Below are 27,365 nucleotides of genomic sequence, written 5' to 3' on the forward strand. Positions count from 1 at the left end.
GGAGACCTGTAAATGTCAGAGCATGAGTCTCCCAAACTCCCTGCTGCACCAAAGACAGGGCAGTCTGCCTCGGTTATTCTATGCTTAGAACTGTGCCTAGAAATATCCTAGTGATATTTTACTAACGGCCACGCCTCTCTTTAAATGCCCACATCCGTTTCTATAGGAAACACTCCTGCTTTGCTTTGCTGGAGCAATCTCCTGCCTCAGAATATTTACATTTATAAGCACTTCTCTAGAAACAATAGACTTACCTCTCGGTGTAGGTAATTAACGGGACCGTAAAACATTTGCACAAATGGCATCTGCAGAAACAAGGTGAAATGAAGAGCTGCCATTTGAGCCAACCCTGTGTGAAACTCATTTCAAAACATTTAACCAAAGGGAGAGAGGGGGGAGATGTGTGGCTGGTGCTTGTAGGATCATTTAGCTAACAGCAGTGTACTTTCAAATTAAACCTTCCATCTAGAAGTGCTGAGTGTGTGTGCTTATGTGTGCACGGGTGTGTGAGAGCACACATTCATGCATTCATGTGTATGCATGTGTGTGTGTGCACATGTACATGCATGCATGTGTATGTGCACGTGTGCTCATGCATGTGTTGTGTGTGTGTGTTCCCTTTTTGTTTCCTATAAGGCTTCTTTCTACTGTATTCTCGAATACTAGAAGGGGCAAGGGAGACCCTGCTTATTCATTATGGCTCTTTGTCTTTTAATCATTAGCGTGTCATTTATCCTTAGCCACGAATACACATGGAGTATTAGTTTCAGTGTGGTACTTTACCTATTGATCTGCTTTCCGTGGTCCCGTTTATGGGCTGACTGCTCCACACTTAAAGTCAAGAATGCATCACTCCCTCTTCATTTCAAACCCTCTTTCCTCAGCTCCTTCTGTTAATCCATGCATAGAACCTTTAGAATAACCATGTCAAGGGATATAAAAGGCAAACCTCCTCTTCCTCATAATTGGAAATTTCAATGAGAATTAAGTGAAAAAAAAAAAAAGAATGAAACTGGATGAGAAATGGATACTGTGGTGGTTTGGATATGTTTGGTCTAGGGAGTGGCATTATTTGGAGGTGTGGCCTTGATAGAGGAGGTGTGGCCTTGTTGGAGTGGGTGTGGCTTTGTTGGAGGAAGTGTGTCTCTGTGGTAGGAGGTTTTGAGATCTTTCAATAAAGATGTAGAACTCTTGGCCCCTCCAGTACCACATCTGCCTGCACATTACCGTGCTTCCTGGAATGATGATAAGGGACTGAACCTCTGAAAGTGTAAGTCAGTCAGGTCCAGTTAAATCTTGTCCTTTGTAAGAGTTGCTTTGGTCATGGTGTCTCTTCACAGCAGTGGAAACCCTAACTGAGACAGATACATTGAAAATGTTTAGTCTTATCATTTAGAAATGGGTTTGACACTCACGCTTGCTGCCTTCTTGAGACCACAGTTTGTTTTCTATGAGGTGTTTTAAGTCAGTGGTCAATGCTATCTCACCTTCTGGGTCCATCTTAGACTGACGAATTTGTTACCTGTGACCACTGGAAAGGCAACACATCCTGGCCGGAAGGAAGTCCGCACAGATGTGATGAAAGATGGAAAAACTCAACGAAGGGGTGTGTTCAGCATAGAAGTCTTCCTATGGAACAAATGCTTGCCTTAGGGATAAATCTGTCTCCAGGAGAATGGTGGAGCATGCCAGCTCTCTGGACTTTTCAGTGACAAGAACCTGGAGCATTCAGAAAAGGAGACAGGCTGGGGAAGGTGGGTAGGAACCCTGTTGCCCAAGCACAAAGACCCGAGTTTTGAACCTTAGTACCTATGTAAAAGCTGGGTGTGGATTTTTGCATGCCTACACACATAGCACTGTGAGGGAGGCTGCAGGGACAGAAGAATCATAGGGACTTGCTGGCCAGCCAACCTTAGCTGAAAACAGGAAGTTCCAGGTTTAGTGAGAGACTGGGTATTGAGTCAGAAGTGAGACAGCAAGACTCTAAACATCCTCCTTTTGCTTTCTGCTTGGGCACACACACACACACACACACACACACACACACACACACACAAATACACACCACACACACATGCACACACACATGTGCATGTACGCACACAAACAGGCATGCATGAACAAACTCATGTACACAAACACATACACACTCATGAATGGGGGAAGACACGACTCCTTCCTTCACCCTATACCATCACTGCCCAGTTTCCTATCTCCCCATCAGTTCTATGGTCCCCTTCCCCCCTTAATGGCTAAAAGTAGGAAATGATGCAATGAGATTCTGTAGCATACCCCATTACTGATTCCTGATCTTTGGGAAGCTCCTCATTGAGCTTACTTCATTGGACTGGTGGACTTTGAAGAAATGACTCCCAAGGATCACAGTAGAGGTCCAGGTTGATGCACCATGAATCAAGGGGCAGTGGGGAGTCAGTGCTCTGAGTCTAGTGGGTAGCTCCAGACCCTTCTTGTGTAAGGTCTACTGCACAGCGAACGAAGTCATTCCCTGGGCATTATTTCATTGTCCAGCTCTTTGTTCCCAACATTCTAATTCATGGCCAATTCATCTTGGTTTTACAGGTAGTGGCATGTTAGAAGAGAAGTCATAAACCAGGGTCAATGGAGTCTACGCCTCACACCCTTTCCTTCGTAATCTATGGCACATGTGGGCAGATGTCTCCATTCAAGACCCCAGATAATAGCCTGCTGAGCAGAACAGCATGACTTGAAGATGTCATTTTTTTGTTCATGTTAGTCCCAAAGGCAGCACTGGGAGCCATTTGATAGATAGTCGTTTTAGTGCATCGACTGAAATTAAAACTGCAAAGTAATTTCCTCCCTCAGTTTTAGGGACAGCTTCTCACTGTGACTAATATTAGTGGGCTTTCAATATTTTCATTGAAGTAGAAGATCTTGCAAATCACGTAGTGACTCACTGCAAATGAGTGAGTCTGAATAAGGCTTCGATGCGTCATCGCTGTCATCGTAGGGGCTCAGGGAGTCTAGACTTCCCAAATTGGTTGTTTTCCCCCATTTAGGCTGAGCTCATCTTCCCTGGAGGATATAGCTCAGGTCAGGTACCCGGAAGTCTGTCCTCTGGGGGGAAAGGAAGCAGTTGGCATGCTCTGTACCATAGTCTGTTACCTAATGCTCAGGAGCAGGGATCAGGAAGCTGCCACCCTATGTCACCGTCACCTGCTCTTGTAAGTGCAGTTTCATTAGCTCAGGGACACACTTCTTTGTCCCTTGCTGCCCAGGACAATGGCGGAGCTGATAGCAGCTAGAGATGGAATGGTCTGTAAAAATGAGTAGATGGATTATCTGACCCTTCACTCCTCGGTTTGCCAAGCCCTGCTCTAAACAGGAAGTATGGTCATTCAGAGGGCTGCTTTAAGAGAGGATGGAGGCAACCTGGAGCGGCTTTGAGGTGGGGCAGAATACAAGCCGGTGTGAAGCAAGCCACCCGCCGGAAGCTTTAGGTTCTGGCCTCTCTAGGCTCATGTTTTCCTTGCTGGAGATTGTGTTCTTGGCAGAGTTCTCTCGAAGGATCTGCCTGGACTTCAAGCTGCTCAATATGATTCCTCTCAATATGTTTGGGAACAACCTATCCTGCATTCCGAACAGGGTTATTAGTACTTTACCTTAATTACCAGAATCAGCTGCCAAGAAAGAAAATGAATATTTTGGTAGTTTCAGCCTTCACGTAGATGGAAGTTACTGGAGTCATTAAAACCCACCGCACCCCCCCTCCCCCCTTTTTTATTTTTTCTTACACAGCACGAGTGAGCGACAGAATGCAATTTGAATTTTGTAATTGATTTGCAAAGCCGGTCTTGGGATGAATTGAACAGTCTTTCAGATGGGGATCTGGTCTCCAGAGGTGGACAGCCATGGTTAAAAGAAAAAAAAAAAAACCAACAAAAAACAACCCAAAAAACGAACATATGTTTTTCCTGGTTTGTGGAAATGTGCTCCTTGTCTGAAGAACCCCTGGCTGGATACGTCCAAGCATTTATTGCGACGGAGAAAGAGCTGACAACTGAATACAGGGCGGAGAGAAATAGTCCAAAGGCCTGTGCAGGGCTCCAAGGATTTAAAATCTAGCTCTGGCCCAGATGCCCTTTTGCGCAGGCAGGAGATTATCTCTTTTTGCCCGAAGGGTAATTTAGCTGTCAGCACTCCCTTCTCACACATCACCATCCCTTTCCCGTTTGACTTTTTAATTTCTTGCTATGAGTAAATCATCCGATTCCGCCGTCTCCCCATCTGTGTGGGGCTTGACTCTTTTGGTTTGTTTATATCTCTTGGACACTTGGTTGCTCTGATTGCTATTTTCCCCGAGCTCAACGAACCCACTAGAATGTGTAAGCTCAAATGAGAAATTAGAACCAGAGAGAAGTTCCTCCCACTCCAAACCTTCCTGCCTTGGGTTACCAGCTTGGAAACCCAGAGGCAAGAGGAAGCTAATGGAGGATGGATAACCTCTAAAAGGTTAGTGTCAGGTGATCAGACCACAGTGCAGAGGGCTTCGAACTCTATCTACAAAATCTTGATGGGAGAAAGAAACCTGACCAAAGCAACCCCAAACCTGTGGACAAGCAATGCTGCTTAATGAACTGGTGGGAGAAATGGCTTAAAAAGGGCAAGCCCGAGCCTGAGGTGGCAGACGGGGAAGAAAGGGGCAAAGGAACAGACGGAGAAGTGTGTGAGGAAAAACAGCAAGTGGGGACAGAATTGTCGACTGTCTTGTGTTGCTCTTTAGGGAAGGAAACCATGATTGGCCTAAATCAAGACAGCATGCTGGGGAGGACCACTCAGGAATGGAAGGAAATCCAGGAGGGAACGTTTGTAATTGGCAAATCAATCCGAGCCTACGGAAACTTGGACAGATGGCCTTTTCAGATCAGGTCTAAAGTATTATTTCTGGAAGGAAGCCTAGCACCTGTCTGGGTAAGCCACCTGACAGGCAAGCTCAGCATCATCCTCACTAGGGGTTCACTTGTCTACAGGGTCCCGGATACTCCCTTCGTTCATTCATCTCCTATCTAGTTCTTCCCATAATGTGTGCCTGGCCCATAGACAATATTCGAACCGTGTGTGTTGAATGACTGACCAATGTCTTCAGGAAGTGAACACCAGGCAGTAGGCTCAGTGGGGAAGAGCAGGCAGTAAGGTCAGTGGTGAAGAAGCCCCAGATATTGGGAACTTTAAATTCTGCTTGCATTGGTGTGACCTTAAGCAAGTTAATTATGTCCCTGAACTTTCACTATTCCAATATGCACAGTAATACTAATTAGATGTGCGATTTTTGGGAGTGGGTAAAGAGCAGCCGACGAGTGGTAGATACCGTTCGTTAATACAGCCCTTCTTCTTGCTGGAGTTCCTGCTGCTGCAGCCCAGAGCACCGGGACACAGTTCCTTGGTTTCAGTGCAGGCAATGAGATGCTGAGGAAGGATGATGGGTCTGAAACCCAGAGTCTGGGTCTGAAATCCAGAGTTGTGTTGTTCGGCTCAGACACTGGGCAGAGAAAACAGTTGAGGCTAAGTCTGTGAATCCTAAGATGCTTTTGGGGGAGCTCTTACAAAGGTTGAGATGGATCTGAGCCACTTAAACATCAAGGTCCAGAGTCAACTAATCGGGACTCTTGGAGACTCCCAGAGACTGAACCACCAACCAAAGAACGTATATGGGCTAGACCTAAGGCCCCTCCCAACAACGCCCCTCTATGCACATTTTTACCAGATGGCAGTTTGGTACACCCCTTGGGCAAGAATCAATCCCTGACACTATTAATAACAAGCTATTATGCTTGCAGACAGGAGCCTCTGTCCTCCGAGAGGCTCCATCCAGCAGCTGACTGAAACAGATGCAGAGAGACACACAGACAAACATTAGATGGAGCTTGGGAAGTCTTGTGGAAAAGTTCAGGGAAGGATTGAGGAACCTGGAGGGAATGGGGATTCCAAAAGAAGGCTAACAGAGTCAACTAATCTGGACCCTTGGAGACTCTCAGAGACTGAAGCACCAACCAAAGAGCCTACATGGGCTAGACCTAAGGCCCCTCCCAACAACGCCCCTCTGTTCTCATTTTTACCAGATGTGCAGTTTGGTCTTCATGCAGGTCCCTCAGCAACTGGAGCAGGGGCTGTCCCTAACTCTGTTGTCTGTTCCTCTATGGATCCTGTTCCCTTAACTGGGCTGCCTTGTCTGGTCTCAGTGGGAGACGATGCACCTAGTCCCATAGTGACCTGAGGTGCCAAGGGTTGGTTGGTACTGGGGGGGGGGGCTCCTTGTTTTCAGAGGAGAACGGGAAGAGGGATGGGGGAAGTGCTGTGTGTGTGGGGGACTGGGAGGAGGAGGGGGTGGGATCAGTGTGTAAAACGAATAAATATATTAATGGGAAAAAATCAAGGAGAATTTGTAGACCCTGGTGTCTTATGTTAATTATGCCTTTCCTGGCCTCTGGGTGAAAGAATAAGACTACTAGGTAGGTAGACATCCTAAGGTCTATAGCTGGAGTCCTGTCTGCTCAACTTCTGAGTGCTGAAGGGCCAGAGGCTAGGGTCTGTAACTCCTCATGCCACTCCCAAGTGATTAACTGGAAAGGCATCCTTCTCTTACCCGAGTTGCTTTATTATTAAGCTGATGTTATAGTCTTGCCTCCGCCTTCACTGTGCTCGGGTTTAGAAATGCACTAAAATTCATTCTAGAGAAAGCTGATGCTTGTAAGCCATCACGGGCACGTAGAAATATAATCATTAAAAAAATAATCACCTTGATTCTTTTCGATGGAGCTCTGCCTGTTTGCAATTTTATTGTTCATACAGGTGTTAGCTTTGCAATTACGGACGGCGTTTTGGGGCCGATCCTGACATCACATTTGGTTCGCCGATAGACGGGGGTGAACATGTCAAGAAAATGGAGGACGATGACGATGGAGCGAGACCTCGTTCCGTTTCCGAAGCTGATAATTTTGTTCCGAGTACGAGAAGTCTGAACGCCAGCGATTCGACTTTCGCATTAAAGGCACGTTTCCAGCCGCTTCCAAAATTAAGTAAACAGAGCTGAGACGTACGGCCCCACCGATCCACCAATGTCATATGTCTAATGATTTTAGCAGCCTTCGGAAAACAGGACCGGATGTAAAACTTCCTATCAGAATGTGTTACAGCCTCTGACGGCGAGCGCTTGCCATTCATCTGACGCCAAAGGTGTGAACCCGCACATTACAGGAGTCAAAGGCTTTGCATAAAACAAAACAAAGCCTCTTTCTCCGAGGCTTGCACTGTGAAGGGTGCGTAATGACTCGTGAGACTATGTCAAGAAAATCAGTGAGAGGCACCGGGCTGATACATCTGCGGCTGGTCCGGGGAAGGCCGACTTTCTACAGGGTGAGGACCAGACTGTAATTGTCTTTGTATTAGCCACTGAAGCTTTTAAAAAAATAAGATTTATCGTTTGGAAAGATCTAAAATCTCTGTTAGCCATCAGTCATTCGTGGTGTAAGATCGTCTCTGACGTGTACATGTTCTTGAACATTTCCTTCCAGCTGCACCGGCCTTTGGAGGGATAACGGATCGGCGCCCACGCTAATCTCTTGATTTATCCGTGAAAGCATTGGGCTTTAAGAAGACTTCTTTGTAAGTTAGTTAAAGTTTCTGAATAGCCTTTTCATTCGGCACGGTGGTTTAAAAAATAGTTCTCGCTTAATGCGTAATTAAATTTGATCAGGAAGTCAAAGAGAAATAAAACTTGGAGAAATGATATTGTTTACCTAATATCTCTTGTAGGCACCGGAGTTATTTTTGTCTTAGATAAATTTGAATCATAAGAACTTTTATTAATATGATAAATTTATGAGATAATAGGCCTAATTTTGAGATCTCATACACAGCCTTGATGTGTTTTGGTCATAGTCACCCTATTATTGTCCTTCTTTGTCCTTCCTCTGTCTTCCTGTTGCCCTCTAATGGCTCCTCTTCTACCTTTGTGTCTGTCTCTTTGTTAAAAGAAATCTAGGTTTGGGCCTGGAGAGATGGCTCAGTGGTTGAGAGCATTGGCTGCTCTTCCAGAGGTGCTGAATTCAAATCCCAGCAACCACATGGTGGCTCATAGCTGTCCATAACTCCAGTTCCAGAGGATCTGACACTCTCACGCAGTCATAGATGCAGAAAAACACCAGTGCACATGTAATAAAAAATAAATTATTTTTTTTTTAAAAAATCTGGGTGTGGTAAAATTAGATGGTATTTGTCCTTTTGTGTCTGGCTTGGTCCACGTCCCATCATGCTCTCTGTTTCCATCCATTTCTCTGTGGATGGCAATTCCATTCTTCTTCATGGCTGAATGAGCCCTCATATTTATTTACCATAACCGCCTCTATTTCCATCTATGGTGCTATACTACATTTATTATGCACCCGTTATTTATTGGCACCCGGTTCCTCCTCTAACTTGGATATTGTGGGTGTTGATGCAACATGCATGGGCACCCCAGCGTCTCTAGTGCATGGAAACTCTGATTTCTCAGCTGCATCTACAGGAGTGGGACCGCTGGGCCAGACAGTTATTCTTTTTTTGATGTTTCGGGAAGCTTGTATGCCGATTTACAGACTTAGTAACAGTGGAGGAGGTGGGCTCCACATTGTTGGAGCAGTTACCATTTGAACCTGATCATTAGCAGTAGCATCCCCTCTTACTGAGTGGTTGTTCAGACAGAGAACTCTAAGGGCAAGAATCCTGACAATCTCATCTGGGTGTGGTGGTGGCACAGGCCTTTAATCCCAGCTTTTGGGAGGCAGAAGTAGGCGGATCTCTGAGTTTGAGGCCAGCCTGGTCTGCAGAGTGAGTTCTAGGATAGGCAGGGTTGCACAGAGAATCACTACCTCAAAAAGCATATATATATATATATATGTATACATATACATATGCATATATACATATATGTATATACATACACATATGCATATATACACATACATGTATATACTTATATATGTGCATATATACATATATGTATATGCATATAGTTCTGCTTTGATAATGTCCATAATCAAGCTTCTCACCCTATATTCACCTGTCATAAAATGATGACCTTCCACTAACTGATCTTTAAACTCAGGGAAACTGCCTTCATTTTTCTTTCTTTTTCTTTTGCCTATTTTGTCCTTTCCATGGTCGAAGTAGCCAAGAAAAAATAAAAAAACAAAACAAAAACAAAAACAGTAGAGGAGTATATGAGGTAATAAAGGAAACGATGCTTCTATTTAGTCACACTAAATGCAACATCACTAATTTGTTTATTTTTTAATTGTTTAAAGAGATTTATTCATTTATTATGTATACTGCATCCTGCCTGCATGTATGTCTGCAGGCCAAAAGATGGCACCAGATCCCATTACAGATGGTTGTGAGCCACCATGTGGTTGCTGGGAGTTGAACTCAGGACCTCTGGAAGAGTAGACAGTGCTCTTTTTTTTTTTATTTCTATATTTTTTTTTTATTAACTTGAGTATTTCTTATATACATTTCAAGTGTTATTCCCTTTCCCGGTATCCGGGCAAACATCCCCCTCCCCCCTCCCCTTCCTTATGGGTGTTCCCCTCCCAACCCTCCCCCCATTGCCGCCCTCCCCCCACCAGTCTAGTTCACTGGGGGTTCAGTCTTAGCAGGACCCAGGGCTTCCACTTCCACTGGTGCTCTTACTAGGATATTCATTGCTACCTATGGGGTCAGAGTCCAGGGTCAGTCCATGTATAGTCTTTAGGTAGTGGCTTAGTCCCTGGAAGCTCTGGTTGCTTGGCATTGTTGTACATATGGGGTCTCGAGCCCCTTCAAGCTCTTCCAGTTCTTTCTCTGATTCCTTCAACGGGGGTCCTATTCTCAGTTCAGTGGTTTGCTGCTGGCATTCGCCTCTGTGTTTGCTGTATTCTGGCTGTGTCTCTTAGGAGCGATCTACATCCGGCTCCTGTCGGTCTGCACTTCTTTGCTTCATCCATCTTGTCTAATTGGGTGGCTATATATGTATGGGCCACATGTGGGGCAGACTCTGAATGGGTGTTCCTTCAGTTAGACAGTGCTCTTAACCACTGAGCCATCTCCAGGAACATCACGAATGCCATGGAAAAGGGAGTTTTCAAAATGAGAGATAAGGAGTATTTGTCAGAGGGATAAAGACGAAAACCTAAGTGTCATTGGCCAGAGTTTCCACAGCCACGTCAGCAAGGGAAGGTGGAGAGTGGGTGGCTGTACATTGGCCCAGAAGACTGCCATAGTTATATCAATAAATCACACATTATACTTCTAGTGTTTTGTACATATGGCAGCAGGGATATAAACTCTAGACTTTGTTTCTAACATAAAAGTAGGAGCTAGAACATGGAGAAAACCCCCAGCATTTATTCTTCAGTGATCTTGACACACAGGATTATGAAAATATTGACCTAGCCTAGACAACAGCTGTCAGCAACTGAGCAATGACCTGGCAAAAGACATTTCATCAGTGGCATATGAGAGAGAGAGGGGGGGGAGGGAGGGAGGGAGGGAGGGAGAGAGAGAGAGAGAGAGAGAGAGAGAGAGAGAGAGAGAGAGAGAGAGATCTTCAACTGGCATTTTGGAGTCATGAAAACTGACATGTGTACTTGCAGGCTCCTAAAAAACGACAGAAAATGAACATTTGAGTATTTCCTATTCATGGCCCACTCCCAGTCTCCTTACTTCAACGTGGTGCTGGATTTCCTTAATGAGGGGACCCAGGACAGCCAGGATGGACTGCTAGCCAACGTCATAAGAGCCAAGAGTCTGGAGTGAGAGGGTCCAATTGGATTTGAGTCAAGGCTGTGCCATCTGTTAGCTTTGACAACCGTACTTAACCAAAGTACTTTACTTCTCCCATTTTACAAATGAGCTCATAACTCTCCTCCTCACCAAGTAGCTCACAGGGCTATAGTGCTACTTAATAAAACTCCAAATGAATGAAGTGCTTACAACAGTGCCTAGCATACATTAGGTGCCACATAAGTCAACTGTTAGCTCTGCTGGTACGGACTGTGATCTAAGCTTTGTGCTGGAAAGTTCCAGAGAGAAAAGGAACCAGCTAAGAATCTTTGGAGTGCAATTATCAGAGAGCCAACCCCAAGCTGGCCTGGATAATTGGTTTAGGGTGAAACTGAACAAGGAATCAGACTTGTTATTTTTCTCTCCGAGTCTTTGCTCCATTTCCCATCATTGTTGGTACAACTTCAGCCTGGATCCCAAGCTGGCTACCGGAACCTTACAACTTCTTGCTAATGTCTAGCAAGAGAGAGGCTGTCTTTGTCTTTGCTCATTAGCATGTGCATGCATGTGTGGAGACCACTGGCCATGTGTCTTCTTCAGTTGCTCTCCACCGTATTTTTCTGGGGCGAGGTTGATCACTGAACCCGAGGCTCACCATTGGCTAGACTACCTGGACTCGCTGCACTTTCAGAGTCCCCTCAAAGCACACACAGCCATCTTCTCCCTCTCAAACCCTTCAAGCTCATTCTTCCTCTCCCATTAGGGATCATCAAAGTGGAAAAAATAAAAAAGAGCAAATGCAGATTATAGAATGGCAAGAATGTTTCTTTGTGAGTTTCTTCCCAGGAAGTTTTTGCCACCTTCTATCTGTTTTCTCCTCCCTATGAACTTTAGAATTAGTGTATCAACTTTCACAGAGTACTCTAGGTGGCTTTGACTCTATTGTTTTAAAAGTCTGGAATCATCTGGTAGAGATGGGGCCCAGGTTATTTTAACTTGGAAACCGCCAATGATTTAGCCTTGTTGCTGTTGTTGAGCAGGAAGAATTTCCATCAAGAGCCAAATGGATGAATGAGATATAATATAGTCAGACAATAGAACACCATATACCAGTTAGAAGGAATGAGCTGGCAGCACAGCCCAGCACTAGAAGGTAGATTCTGTTGATGCAAAGTATAGAAAGCACGTGGTGTAATGCTCTCTTTGCTCATAAATACATGCATATGTAGGGAAAGGCTCTAAAAGCCTTGGACACATGCATCAAATCCATGGTTGCCTGGAGGGATCATGGAAGGAGAATGGGGAAAAGGAGACCTTGACTATGTCTATATTGCTTTGTTTCTTTTACTGTAACAATGTTTGAAACACAGTAGCTTCTGAGGGCAGAGAACTGGTCTTGCCCAGTGACGATGGTGGGAGAGAGGGAATACCTTTTATGATTTCAACCATGTGAAACGAAAGTTATAAATGACCCTAAAACACACAGCAGTATGTTGATATACTAGCAACTCATTTTGTGCCTTATATTTTCACGTTTTAAATAATTTCAGTAAGTAACCTACACTCTGGCCATGATGCAGGTGATGCTGATGGTAGTGGCTGGGGCAGTTGAGGTAGAGGTGTGGGAACACTGAGGGGGCTAGAAGTACTTGTCTCCAAGGTGATTACACGTCCTTGGATTTCTCTGTGAAACGAGCTTGCTCTCCAATGCCCCTAGTCTAGACCCTTCTGCAAAGGTGGGAATTCATTGGAATTCATTTGGAAGGACGCATCTTACCCTACCACGTTCTGAAGTAGTGATGCTCTGGGCTCTCAGCCCATATGAATTTCCAAATCCTCATGTTCTGCTAACATCTCATTCTCCTGAGAGTACCGGATCCCATACCTTATCACATGATAGGATGAAAGTCACAGCTTTCCTTCGCCTACTCTTTTCTTCTTCCCAATTAAGAATTGCACACCTAAGTATCTTGTGAGGGAAAAAAAAAAAACCAAGCCAAAAGAATGTCAACTCCCTGAGCTTCTAGTGGGAGAGTGGGGTGCGAACAGCTTGTTTCTTGAGACCCAAGAAGAAAGAGGCCACTGGGGCATCCGGCTGTTAGTGATGGTAGATATTAAGAGAGTGGGAGGGATGTTTGGGGAGTAGAGACAGGCACTCCTGGGAGTTTTAATGAGTTTCTGTGGATATCCTTTAATATTTGAAGGAGGCAAGAAAGAAGCTTAAAAACTCTTGGGCTCTACTTTAAATCCCAGACTATTCTGAATATGCATTACAGTTATAATGGGCTGACCCTGTAGGGTACGTGGTGTGGCAAGGCTTCCTTTTGAATTTACTTAATCATAAGTTAACTGCAGAGTGGCGTATCTCTAAGGATTCTTGGGCCAGAATTTCAGTCCCACTTCCGTAGAGTTTCACAGTGTGAGCGGCTGCTTCATCCATCTATAATGGTCATGTACCCCAATTAAAAACAGAGGGTGTATTTGTAGAAGGAGCTAGACCCTAGAAGGCTGTGGGAACACTGAACTTGGAAGAAGATTCACAAGGAATAATGTCCTCTACAGACGGAGGCAGCAGAGCTCTCTGGGCATGTCCGTGAAGAGGCACGCTGGGAAGGGAGGAAGTGGGCCTTCACTCCTCATCTCTTGCCTTAGCTCTTCTTCCAGTAGCCTGCAATGGGTTTGTTTTCTTTTTGGCACATTCATCTCACCGTAATTTGGAAGGACGCTGTCACCCTGCCTGAAAACCACTGGAAACAACAACTGCTGTTATTCTGCAATACTAAGAAGGACAAAACTAGCCGGGGGAGAGAAGCCCTCAGAGTGAATGGAAATCAGCAGTGGGTGGGTGGGGCATCTCTAGGAAGTGCCAGACACCTGGAATGGGGGAGGCTCGAGGGAGCCTATGAGGGTGACTCTGGCTGAGACTCCTAACAGTGGGAGATACAGAGCCCGAAGTGACTGAGGGAGTGGCCAACCAAAGACTGGCCCGATTGAGACCCATCCCATGGGTAAGAACCAATCTCTGACACTATTAATGATATACTCTGTTATGTTTGGGGACAGGAGTCTAGCATAACGATCCTCTGAGAGTCTCCACCCAGCAGCTGAATAAAACAGATGCAGAGACTCAAGGCAAATGTTAGACGGAGCTGGGGAAGTCTTGTGGAAGAGTTAGGGGAAGGATTGAGGAACCTGGAGGGGATAGGGACTCCATAGGAAGACCAACAGGGTCAACAAACCTGGATCCTTGGGGGTCTCCCAGAGACTAACCCATCAACCAAAGAACATAGACTGGACCAAGCCCCCGTTCTTCTACCCTGCAATCTCCTCTCCCATTCTCCGCCACCACGCATATGTATCGGATGTGCAGCTTGGTCTTCGTGTGGTTTCCTCAACAACTGGAGTAGGGGTTTTCTCTGTCTGTTGCCTGCCTGTGGATCCTGTTCCCCTACCTGGGCTGCCTTGTCAGGCCTCATTGGGAGAGGCTGTACCTAAGCCTATAGTGACTTGAGGTGCCAGGGTGGGTTGGTACCCAGGTGGGGCCTTACTCTTCTCAGAGGAGAAGGGAGGAGGGATGGGGGAGGGGCTGTGTGAGTGTGGGACTGAAAGGAGAGGGGTGATATGATCAGGATGTAAAGCAAACAAATAAATAAATTAATGGGAACCATATCAAAAGTATTTATAGGCAGGGGATACCGTGCTGGAAACAGTGGCTAAACAGAAGAATTATTTTTCCTTCCATATTTTGCAAAGAGCAATATATTAGTCATTTTCTTCGCTGAAGAGCTTGAGCTATGATCTTCTGCTTCTTCAAAATTCATATTAATGACCTTGGTTGCCAGCTCACCAGGCACAGGGTCTTTCTTTGAAGCATCTTCCACATAGAACTCCAGTGTTTCAGCGTTGACTCTCATTTAAAATTTAGTTTATAGTTTGATCTCAATCGTAAAAATATATAGCAAGAAGGCTTCTGGGGGTAAATTTTAAGATGTTTGCCATGAATTTTCTCTGAGTGCCGATGTTCTGGGTAATTTTAATTTTCAGGTCTCTGGTTTCTTTTTTCTTTTTCTTTTCTTCTTTTTTTTGTTTTTTGCAATTTATACTTGTAACTTGTGAAAGAGGAGCTCTTGTTAATAATCATTCTGTATAAGTTTTTATATGCTGTGGGTTCAAAAGCTGTAAAAAAAATGTATGAAGCAAAGAGACTGCATGTAGAAAATACCAAAATATTAATAATGGTTCTCACTAAGTTAGGAGTTTTCTTTATTTTACAATTATTCTGCAGTGAACACGGACTACTTTCATAATAGAAAAAATTATTTTAAGAAAGAATTCATTAAACTTGATCCAAAGAAATGCCATCAGGGTCAAGCCAGCTTAACATTTCCTTCTTCACAATGCCATTCCAATGCCATTCCAGACTGTTTTTGGAAAGGTCATGTTTTCCCCTGGTAGCAATCTCGGGAGGCTAAAGGACGTACCCCAAACACCTCAAGCCTAGGTTAATAACTGATTTGAATGTATTATTTTCATATACTTAGAAATTCTCTTGAATCTCACTATGACTCAACTTGAAGGGAAATGCACTTGTGCCTAATTTTAGCAAATGTCTGTGGAAAGTGTGGCTGGATTAATGGAGATCCAGCAAGGATTCATATCATTTGCATGTTCATTTGCATATTCATTTGCATTTGCCCCGGACACAGTCAAAGGACTGTATCTGCTTGGTTGGGAAAGGGGATCTGTTCTCTTGAGGCTGTAGAAGTTAAGCAGCAGCAGGGATAGGTAGTCCCTGGATAACTGAGGAAGAAGGTTGTACTGTGGGCGAGGTGGGTGGGGAGCGGGGGCAGGAGTCAGGAGTGCAGGGAAGAGAGTGTAACAAAAGTCAGGGAGCTCTTGGCTTAAATTTTGATTCTGCTGTTTACCTGGCCTCAAGTAAGCATATCACAAAGGCTGGGAAGATGGCTCAGCGGTTAGGAGCACTGATTACTCTTCCAGAGGACCTGAGTTCAATTCCCAGCAGTCACATGGTGGCTCACAGTCATCTGTAATAGGATCTGATGCCCTCTTCTGGTGTGTCTGAAGACAGCTACTCACCTACATACAATAAATAAAAATCAAAAACAAAGAAAACCAAAGTAAGCATACCATAGAACCTCCTTAACTGTTTCTTCATATTTAAAATAGCTGTGATCAAGAGCGGAAGTTTTCCTACTTCTTTACCCTAAATAAGATCATGTTCCAGATAAATATTGTGGCCTCTTCTACTTGTTAAGATAAAGACAGGCTGTGACTGAAAGAGACACTATTTTAAAAAAAAATTAATTATTTTATTTATTTACATCCCAAATATTGTCTTCTCTCCCCCTCCCAGAGTTCTTCACCCCATTCCCCTTTTCGTCTCTTAGGGGGTACTCACCCCCAGCATCCCCTTTCCCTGGGGTATAAAATCTCTATAGGATTAGGCACATCCTCTTCTACTGAGGCCAGACATGACAGTCCTTTGGGAAATATGTGCTGGGGACCTCTGACTAGCCCTTGTATTCTCTTGGTTGGTGGCTTAGCTCTGGGATCTCTGAGAGGTCTGGTTAGTTGACACTGTCTTCCTGTGGGGTTGCCATCCCCTTCAGCTCCTTCAATCTTTCCCCTAACTCTCCCGTTGGGGTCCCTGACCTCAGTTCAATGGTTGGCTGTAAGTATCTGCCTCAGTCAGCTGGCAGATTAAGAAAAGAGAGCCCTTTGTTTCTCTCCTCTGACCCAGGCTGTTAGTTTTCCTTACTTCACCACTAGGGTGTAGCTCCTGGCCTCGGCATCTCAGGGGGAGCCCCAGTCTTTACCCCACACTTGAAGACACTTGAAACAGTAGAGAAGGAGGAGGAGAATGTTATGGTTTATATTTTATGTAAATGACCTCTAAACAAGGCAGCCTCCTTCATTAAGAGGCCGGGTGATACCTGCTGGCAGGAGGAATCCTTTCTCCATTTGAGTTGTAATAATTGTGTTTATAATAAGCATAGTATGATTGCAGTACAGAGCACGGTTCTGCTATACTAGCACTTGGCAGATAATCAAGACTAAGAAAAAAAATCAACATTAAGTATTCTATTACTTGTGTTTTTATTAGTGTATTAATGAGAAGCCATAAGTCAGTGTGGAGTTCAGGACAGGCTCAGAATGATCTCCAGCTAAGGGATGGATTCTTATTGGATGCCACTTTGTGATGTGGTCAGGGAGGCTGGGGGTAGCAAAGTGGTCAAGCGAAGCTGGTAACGATATTCCCTAGTGTTTATATTAGTTCTTTATTTCGTGTGTGTGTGTGTGTGTGTGTGTGTGTGTGTGTGTGTGTGTGTGTGTGTGTAGGCTAAAGGTCATCTTTCTAAAGGATGTCTTTTTTCAGGTGTCATCTTCCTTACTTTTAAAATTAGCATCTGCCAGTGACCTACAGTTCATTAGGTAGGCAGGGGCGGCCAGCTAGCAAGCCCAAGTGACCCTGTTTTTGTCTCCCCAACTCGGTGATTACAAGCATTCACCACTGTGTCTAGCTCCTTTTTCCCAGATAGTCTCACAGTGTAGTTCTTGCTGTCTTGGAACACACAGAGATCTACCTACCTCTGCTTCTGCCTCCTGAGTGCTGGGGTAAAGATGTGTGCATCTACTCTGGCCTATGCCTGGCTTCCTTACATGGGCTCTGGGGATCAAATTCAGGTTCTCACGCTTGTGTGACAAGTGCTCAACCAACCAAGTTATTTCTTTGTTCCAAGTCCTTTAAAAAACTCTAGAATTTCATTCTTGTTTGCATTTCCTTTACAATGAATACTGCAGGCTACGTCCAACCTGGACACTGGCCTGGTTAAGAACTTGTCTACATTATCTCAATAAATTCTATGTCTAAGTGTGGTTAGCCCTGTGTGTGAACAGGCTATCTATGTCACCCTCAAATCTGAAGGATTATTGAGCAGAGACAGAAAAGCAATCCCTGTCCCTGCCAGAGAGAGGACATAGGTTTAAAAGGACAAGTGGTAACCTGCCCTTACTCTCTTCTGGCAAGAACTAAGCTTAGCAGCTAAGGGCATCTTTACTCTTTATCAGATGGCACCAAGGAAGCCTACTCGACAAGCTTTGTAAACTAACCTTGTCTGTCAGATGTTAGCTGACTCTGAAGCTGCCACTGCCAGAGACTCAAAGACCATTTCCTGTACCGTCCTGCTCCTCTGTGAGTGCACTGTGCTTCGTTGGAGACAATTATGAGTGGAAACCTAAGAACCCTTCACTCTCATAGGGTCTCCTATTCTGTATGGAATATATCTGGCAATGAATTTCTGCTCATTTCTCTCTTTAAAACCAGCCTTTTGTGGTAGAGTCCACACCAACCAAGAAGCTTTAGGGAGCTACTATTTCTGCTCTATAAGTCTCTACAGATGACATGTGTGGAGTGTGGGGCATAAGAGTCATCCATTTCAAGGTCACTCCTGTAGAAGGGCATACAGGCCAAAACCAGATCAGTCAAATCAACCAACCAACCAACCCAACCAACTAACCAGACAACTAACCAACCAACTAACCAATCAACTAACCAACTAACCAGCCAACTAACCAATCAACTAACCAACTAACCAACCAACCAACCAACCAACTAACCAACCAAGCAACCCAACCAACCAACCCAACCAACCAACTAACCAACCAACAAACAAATAAACATTCTCTCCCTCCCTCCCTTCCCCCACCCCCTTTTCCTTCTTCTTTCTCTCCTTCTGACAAGCTGGCATGTAGCCCAGGAGGGTTTTGAACTTTCAATCCTCCTGCCTTTACCTCCCGAGTGCTCAGATCACAGATGGATGCCACCGGGGCTAGGTATTAAACACCGATTTCATTAGCATCAGACAAGCACTCTGGTAGCTGAGCTCCATTTCCACCCCCAAAGCCATCACTATGCTCTTGGATATGGTACATCATTTTCCTCATCAGGGGTCATATATGTTCCTGAGTCCAAAGACACCACTCACCATAGGTGTTCCTAAATGTGAAGGTTAGCCCAGCCTTGGATGGGTTATTTTCTCTTGAGGATGTGATGCCCTGAGTCCCCCAGTCAGGTTCTGGATGTAGACATGAAGCTTAGCTGTAGATCTTTTTTTTTTTTTTTTTTTTTTTTTTTTTTTTTTTTTTTTTTTTTAGCTGTGCCCATTTGTTCCTGACTCACTTTTGACAAATGGCCTGAAAAACTGTTGTACTGTTCCTCACAATAGAAACTATTTCCAGACTGTCAAGGACATTTAGTGTATTCTGTCCATTTAGCACAATGCCTTCTGTGCCACTTCAGTCCGAAACTTTCAAAAGCACAGTTTGGGGACATGAACATTTTCAGTGCACTTAGCAATCAGGTACAGAATGTCATGCCTTAGAACTGTTTCCAGCTGTTGGTTTCAGAGTCCTACAGCCTGCCATCTTTCACAAGTAACTAACAAGAAAGAGAAATTTGACATACCTAGGGATTCTGTGTCAGCATCATTTCTTTTGAAAAAAGCCAAGACCTAGATATCTAACTATAAGAGAATGAGTAAATAAACTTGACATCTTTAATTCTGGATTATTTTACAATCATCAGGTATGCATAGTTACATGCTCATGATCAAATATGACAGAAAAAAATTTAAAGGTACTCAATAATTGTAATTGTGGCAGTTTGACTCATAATGGCTCCATAGACTCACAGGGAGGGGCACTATTAGGAGGTGTGGCCTTGTTGGAATAGCTGTGGCTTTGTTGGAGGAAGTGTACCACTGGGGTGGGCTTTGACATTTCAGAAGCTTAAGCCAGGCCCAGTGTCACTCTCTTTTCCTGCTGCCTGCTGATCCAGACGTAGAACTCTCTCAGCTAATTCCGTAGCCCCATGTCTGCCTGGGTGCTGTCATGCTTCCCGCCATAATGATGACTGATTAAAGTTCTGAAATGTAAGCCAGCCCTAATGCTCTCCTTTATAATAGCTTCTATAGTCATAGTGTCTCTTCACAGCAATAAAACCCTAACTGAGACAATAACTATCTGCGAAATTAAGATACATTTAGAAATAATTTGACTTGAAGAGAAACTTTGTTATTTTAAAAGGTACACAACATGCTTGTTTCTATAAATGGCTGTGTTCTTGGATGATACATGAAGCAATTTTGTGAAATCTAGCTTGTTTCTTTTTTGGATTAAGATTCACATTTAAGATTAGTAGCGCTTCTTGGAATTGGGGGCAAGAAATTTGTGACAATCTGTATGGAAATAGTACCACACTCTGGGAGTCACTAAACATGGGTATCATGGTGCTTGGATCCCACCCATCTTCTTGGGTTGTTGATGTTTGGTGTTTTAGAGACTGCTGTATTACTGTGTCCGATGAAAGTAATGCTTCTGACGCACCAAAGGAGAAAGATTGGATAGCCCAGGCTGAGACTCCACATGAAGATTCCATTACAACACTCATGGAGAATTGGCTCAAATCCTGTGGCTCAAAATTTCATCTCTCTCTCTCTCTCTCTCTCTCTCTCTCTCTCTCTCTCTCTGTCTCTCTCTCTGTCTCTCTCTCTCTGTCTCTGTCTCTGTCTCTCTCTGTCTCTCTGTCTCTCTGTCTGTCTGTCTCTCTCTCTCTCTCTCTCTCTCTCTCTCACACACACACACACACACACACACCCCTTATGCCAGGAGATCTAGAGGGTCATCCATTGAGATAATCAAGTTATATTTTCGATCTTACCTTCTAATCCTAATACTTCTAACTCTTGGAAGTTTCTGCTACTATCTTGTCACTCAAGTCTTTTAGAGGAAACAGAGATGTTTGGATAGTCATTTGCTGGATGACATTTTGGATGTTGTATTTGTCTCAAAAGAGATAAAACACACGCAAAAGACACATGGCCAGAGCTGTCTGGATTCAGATAGATGCCAAACATTCATTTTCAAGTTTCAGACCTCAAACTTTGTACTAAGAAGCCCAACATGCTACAGAAGAGAACTTCTGAGATATTTCAGTGAGTCATGCATTGGAGAACAGGGTTAATGACTGTCTGAGTGTGACTCATTTTACTTTAACTTTGTAAGTCTTTTGAGGTACCTGTTTCTTCTATTGAATGAAATTTTGAATAATTCTTATTGATCCTTGAGAAACAAAGATAATCTGTAATGATATAAAAATATCAAAGGAAAAATCTTTTCAAAGAATGAAGATTTTTTTTCCTGTTACCAGAACAATTCTGTGAAAATTGTCTGAATCAACATAAGGTAAGGTTTTCATACATGATGGCCTGAGAGTAACCATCTCTCAAAACTCTGCCAGAATCACAGTGTCACATAATGCTACAACAGGCATGCACAAGAAACATGCCTGCAGGGACATCTGTGTATTAATGGTCCAACCTGGGGCTACCTGTGTTAGTATCCTGTGGCCAATGATTATTGTTTCAAAGTTTTCTGCATAGTCAAGTTTTATTTTCCTTTAACACCTTCCTTTTGCTTCCCTCATTTTGAATTTCCTCACAGTATACACAATGCTATTCTATTCCCAAATAAATATCACAGTTCTTTGGAGAATCTCTTTGATTGTTATTTAGGTTGACAATCCAAAATTTGTGCTATTGATTTAGAAAGTAATTTCTAGAAGCAGTTCCCCAAAGTAGTTTGGAAGAAGGTAATATTAAAAAGAAAACAAGTAAAAGTTAGTCTCCAAAAGGGACATATTTATGAACTTCACCACATCCTCTATATTTGTTTCAAGCGCAATTAAAATTATATTTTGTTTAGGCTCCATCCTAGGCATGGATTATCTAATTTGCTCACAAAAGGAAGAGCGTTTGAGTCAACTATTATCACAACACTGCAGAAAGGAATCCCAGGAGTCTACAACACTGAGTATCTGTTCAGATGATGGACGTGTAGGTTAGGTGCAGCTTGGCTCATCTGAACTGGGTTCAGTTGGGTATCTCTGTTTCAAGTAGCAGTTTCTGGAGGGCTCCACTCTTTAGTAAGGTCTGTGCTTAATTGGTTTCACTTGTCTCTCAAACTCCCCAGAGAGGCCGGTTGCTGGTTCTCATATCAATAACAAAGGAAGAGTAAAGCAAACAAATACTGGAGGCTTTGAACCTGTCCTGCTTGCCTCTCACTACAGGTGAGCTCAATCCAAACTTGAGGCCAATTTTAAGGACTGGAAATATTTTCTAGCTCTGGTGAGGCCACCAGAAGAGAGGAATTCCCTGCTCTGTCCATTTCATGAAAGTGAAAAGATCTCATGAAGTTAGAAATGGTCTCGTGGTAAGTGAGGTACTGAGATAAAGGAGGTGCCTGGTGTTGCTATGTGATAAACATTTACTTGGTCTTCTCTGTCTTAGGGTTTCAATTGCTGTGAAGAGAAACCATGACTACGGCAACCATTACAAAGGAAAACAATTAATTGGGGCTGGCTTACAGTCCACTATCACCATGGCAGAAAGCTTGGTGACGGGAAAGTAGACATGGGGCTGGTGAGGTAGCTGAGAGTTACACATCTCAGTCAGTGGATGGCAGGAAGAGAGAGAAGTCACTGGAGCTGCCTTGAGCATCTGAAACCTCAAACCCCACACCCAGTGGTTGCCTCCTGCAACAAGGCCACACCTCCTAACAGTGCTGGCTTCTATGGACCTACAGAGGCCAGTTTTTCCGAATCACCACATCCTCTGTAGTCTCCTGGTACACAGCTCTTGACACCAACTTAGCCACATAAACTTCAGTCCATAAATTTGTCCTGCCTACAAGCTGCATAGGGATAAAGGAGGAGCAGAAATTGAGTGGCCTAACTTGAAAGAGAGTGAACCCTGCCATACTTGCAGACAGGAGCCTAACACAACTCTCTGAGAGGCTTTATCCAGAAGCTGATGGAAACAGATGTAGAGATCCACAGCCAAACATTAGATGGAGAAGGAAGGATTGAAGGAGCCAGTGGGGTCAAGGACACCATAAGAAAACCTACAGAATCAACCAACCTGGACCCATAGGGGCTCACAGAGACTGAACCACCAACCGGAGAACATGCATGGGTGGGACCTAGAACCCCCTACACATATGTGACAATTGCGCAGTTGGGTCTTCCTGTGGGACTCCTAAAGCAGGAGCAGAGGCTCTGATGTTATTGCAAGCTTTTGGGTCTCTTTCTCCAGACTGGGATGCCTCGTCTAGCCTCAGTAGAAGAAGATGTGCCTAGTCCTACTGCAACTTGCTATGCCAAGGCTGGTTGATATCTATGGGAGGCCTCCTTTTTTCTGAGAAGCAAAGGGGGCTTGTGGGAGGGGAGAAGAAGTGAGATGGAGGGACTGGGAGAAGAGGAAATTTCGATCAGATGCCAAGCAATAAATAAATTATTAATGAAAAAGTCTTAAAAAGTCTTGAATGCTAAATGTATTTTAGATGCTCACAAGAAGACTGCTAAAGTAGTTTCTGGATAACCACTGGTCTCTGGAAAGACCAAGGCAGGGGTAGGGGAAGGAAGGGTCGAAAATTCAACTCCAACTTCAATACTTGTTGGATTGGAGAGAGGGTGAATGTTGAGTTGGTCGCTAGTAGCCACTGACATAGACAATCACCTGTGTGTAAGAAAACCCCTGAGAAATCCCTAATGTACCAGAAATGGAGACCTTCTGGACGGCTGAATCTGTGGAGGGACCCACACACTCCTTCCTTGCCTTTTTGTTTGCCTCACTTCAATCTGAACATCATCTGTATCCTCTATAGCCTTCAGGGGGTCAGGGGAGCCCTGCTATATTATAACTGTTGAACCGGAAAACACAGGTACACTGCGTTTACAACTGGCGTTTGAAGTGGGAACTGTCTTGTGGCACGGAACTCTCAACCTGTAGGATCTGCTAATATTTCCAGGTAGATGGAGGCGCCCCTGAGTTAAAGTATGGGACGCCTAACTGCTGTCTGCTGGAGAAGAATCTTGCCGGCGTGGTCACTGAAGCAGTCACGCTGCACCGACAGGGTAAGCAGAACACAGGTTGGCTTTCTCTGTCCCCACAGTGTGACTGGAGGAGTGGCCATTTGACTGTTATTTTCACTGCCACGTTGCCCTGACCCCTTTGCTTTGACTTCGGACATTTAGGCATTTAAAAGCATCAGTTACAGAAAGCGCAAGTCCCATGGAGTCTTTCGGTCAATTGGGCCAAAGTCGTGGAAATAGAAATCTAGCTGCTGTCCCAAATAAAAGTTTTAGGGAGAAATATATAGATTCCCCCCCCCCCCCCAGCACAGAGTGAGGCCAACTGATGTCGGGCTAAGAGTTCTCGAAGGATCTGCCTGATCGCGCAGGAGCACAGACAGTCGTCTGCTCCCTGATCGATGCTAACGAAGAGAGTGTGCCCCACAGCGAGGGGATACGAACATAAGCGCTTCGTTGGCTTTCTCCATCACCTGATTTGACATTGATTTCCAATTTCTTAGGAAAAGGAGCCCAAGGTTAGTCCCTGTGCAGTCAGGTCTGAGGCTTGAACATCTGCTGTGGTAGCACAGATGGCTTTTTTTTTTTTTTTTTTTTTTTGAGGCTTTATGAAAGAATAAGAGACCCTTTCCTCTTCGTGTGAAAACTGCTCTTTTAAGATCCCCCTCTCTCCATGGCTGAAAAACAAATTAAATGGATACAAGAAGGGAACAAATCTCTCTAAATGCAGATGGGTGTCCCTCTAAAAGATTTCCTCCTCTTTCCTCCTCATCCTCCTTCCCCTTCTCCCCATCCTCCCCTCTCCTCCTCTTCTACCCTCCTCCTCCTTCTTCTCTCTTCCCCTCCCCTCCTCTTCTACCCTCCTCCCCCCTCTTGTTCCCCCTCCTCCATATCCCCTCTCCCTCCTCCTCTTCCTTATTACCCCCTCTTCCCTCTTACTCCCTCCTCCCACTCCTCCTCCCTCCTCCCTTCTGCCCCTCCCCCAACACTCCAATCCCTCGTCCACCCCTTCGTCCTCGATCTTTCTCTTCCTCTTCTTTCTGGTGTGTGTATACACTTGTAGCGAGTGAGTGCACATGTAAGTCTAGAAGTGTACATGGGTGATGCCTGTGTGGAGGTCAGGTGTTTCCCACCTTTGGTTGGAGACAGAGTTTCTCGTTGGCTTAGAACTTTGGCACAGGGGAGTCTAGCAAGACCTTGAGCTTCCGGGGATCCACCTGTCTCTGCTTCCCATCCTGCACTGCTGCGATCCCAGCCGTGCGCCACGGTGCCATGGTTTTAGAGGAAGGCTCTGGGATCTCGACTCAGGTATTCACACTTGTAAGGCGAGCAGCCCACGAATGTCCTTATAGTCTAAGAAAATGGGATGTTTATTCCCCGGCTATGGGGCCAACAGACTCAATGATTTTTTTTCGGGGGGAAGAATTTTAGTTACTCTTTTAAACTGTATTCATATTTATTTAATTGTTGTGTCCCGTGTTGATGCATGTGCACCATGGTATTTCCGTCGAGGTCAGAGGACAAGTCGTAAAAGCCAATTCTTCCCTTCTACCACGTGTGTTCTGGGAATCGCACACAGATTGTCAGTCTTGGCAGCATGCACCCCCTCCTGCTGAGTCACCTTACTCTCAATTACTCCTAAGTCCCAATTTCCCTATTGGTATGTGAGTTAGAGAGGCAAGCTGCAGATTTCACTAACGGCAGTGGTATTCTCTAGGTGAGGGAGTCACCATCGATTAGGGGCTGGTTCTCCATTTTGTAAGTAGAGAACTTAAAAAAAAAAACAAACAAACTGGACAAATAAACATATGTAGTGGTGTGGTTTGCAGGCAGTCTCTGCAATTAGACCTCTCAATGGCGGCCAGGGCTCTCTTTCTGGTTAGCCGTGGGATCTCATACAAGTTGCACAAATTACGCTTCAATTTCTGCAGCTGTTATGCATATAAAATTCTGCCCACTGCAAAGTTGTCATACGACACAAGCAATGTGGTTAGTTCAAATCGGGCTTACAGTAGCTATTGCCCTGCTAATTAAGGTTGAAGTCTGCTACTGTCCCGATAGCCTTCTGTGCTCAGCGTATAAAGGAGGACTCCCTTAGTAGCAGGGCTTCCCCTTCTCTGACCTGAACACCCCCCTCCCCCACCTCTGCCTTTGGAACGTCTCATAGCCTTGGTTAAGATTTATCTTCCTTTCTCCCAATAAGAATCCATTCAGCTAGCACCTGAGGGTCCTGGAATGTCTCTCTGTGTTAATGAGACATTTTGGTACCTTAAGCCTTTAGCCAATGACTTTTGACAATCCTGGATGTTCCTAACCTCAGTCTACCAAACTATATAAGCCTTGCATCACCCCAAGTAAAGTTGATCTTCTGATCCCACTCTCCTACCCATCATCTCGGTTCCCTTTGTCCTAATGGACTAATACTGGCCACGGATGAGCCCCAGGGACAGGGAGTGTCACAGTAATCGCCCACAGAGCATTAGTGCATATCTGGGCACCCACTTCACACTTGCCTGCCTCGTTTGTAAAATCACCCTACGTTTGTAGAGGAATCTACCCTTCTGCATAGAGCCTGTGTATTACAGGGAGGCTACTTAAGCTCAGCTTTAAGGAGTGTCTAGAGGGCTGGAGAGATGACTCAGTGGTTAAGAGCACTGACTGCTCTTCCAGAGGTCCTGAGTTCAATTCCCAGCAACCACATGGTGGCTCACAACCATCTGTAATGGGATCTGATGCCCTCTTCTGGTGTGTCTGAAAAACAGCTACAATGTACTCATATAAATAAAGTAAATAAATCTTTTAAAAAAAAAAGGAGTGTCTAGATCCATGTGACTCATTTGGAGGTCTTGGTTAAATACACCCAAGGATGGCTGGATGCCACCCTAGAGTGTCAATGTTGATATTTTTTGGATCAGAGCAGAGGGTTCTTATTTTCAGGTGGTGCTGATGTTGCTAGCCTAGGACCTAGGTATGGAACTTTTGATTTTATCCTGTCACGGAGTCAACTCCTCTTGGCCTGGTTGGCCGAGTGACAGGAAGAAGCTTTACCTCTAGCTTCTAGAAGGGTAACTTCCTTAGAGTCCAGGCTGCTGTGTTAAACTGTATGAGAAAAAACACAGCTCCAAAGAGGAATCTCTCCCTTACACTGTCTTACTGGTTATTGTCTGATGTCAACACAAAACATGGTAGAGCTTCCTTAGAAATAGGTCAAAGTTCCTTATCCAGAGAGGTATCCTACACGCTAAGGAAAGAAACATCCTTATCCCTTAAACACCTGAGATCTACACAATGGGCCTTGCTAAGTTCTCCTCAGTCTGTTATCTGGAGAGATATCCTTTTGTCTTCCAATCACACTTCGGGATGACTATCTGTAATACATAGTTCTCCAGGTTCCTTTGGGTTGCTATTTTTCTCATATTATGTGAAATTGATAGGAAAATTTGTATGCTTTGGTTTTATTGATTTTTTGTTTTGTTTTAGGGTTCACCGTTACAGATCTTGCAGCGGATAAAGAATTTTCTCTCCCCTTCCAGAACTACTGGACTCCGTGGGAGTGAAGTAGCCTCATTCTGCTGAGAGATTTCATCTTAGATAATGGGCAGTCCTCATCGGGATGAAGGTGACCAAATTCAACTGTCTTCCT

General features: G+C 44.5%; 1 pseudogene; it reads right to left on the reverse strand.

Moving 5' to 3' along the window:
* Positions 1 to 6,820: 6,820 nt before the first annotated feature.
* Positions 6,821 to 27,365, reverse strand: part of Gapdh-ps98 (Glyceraldehyde-3-phosphate dehydrogenase, pseudogene 98) — a 43,997-nt pseudogene continuing 23,452 nt past the window's right edge.

The sequence above is a fragment of the Rattus norvegicus genome, chromosome 7 (genome assembly GCF_021556685.1).
Source record: "Rattus norvegicus strain SHRSP/BbbUtx chromosome 7, alternate assembly SHRSP_T2T, whole genome shotgun sequence".
NCBI classification, from domain to species: domain Eukaryota; kingdom Metazoa; phylum Chordata; class Mammalia; order Rodentia; family Muridae; genus Rattus; species Rattus norvegicus.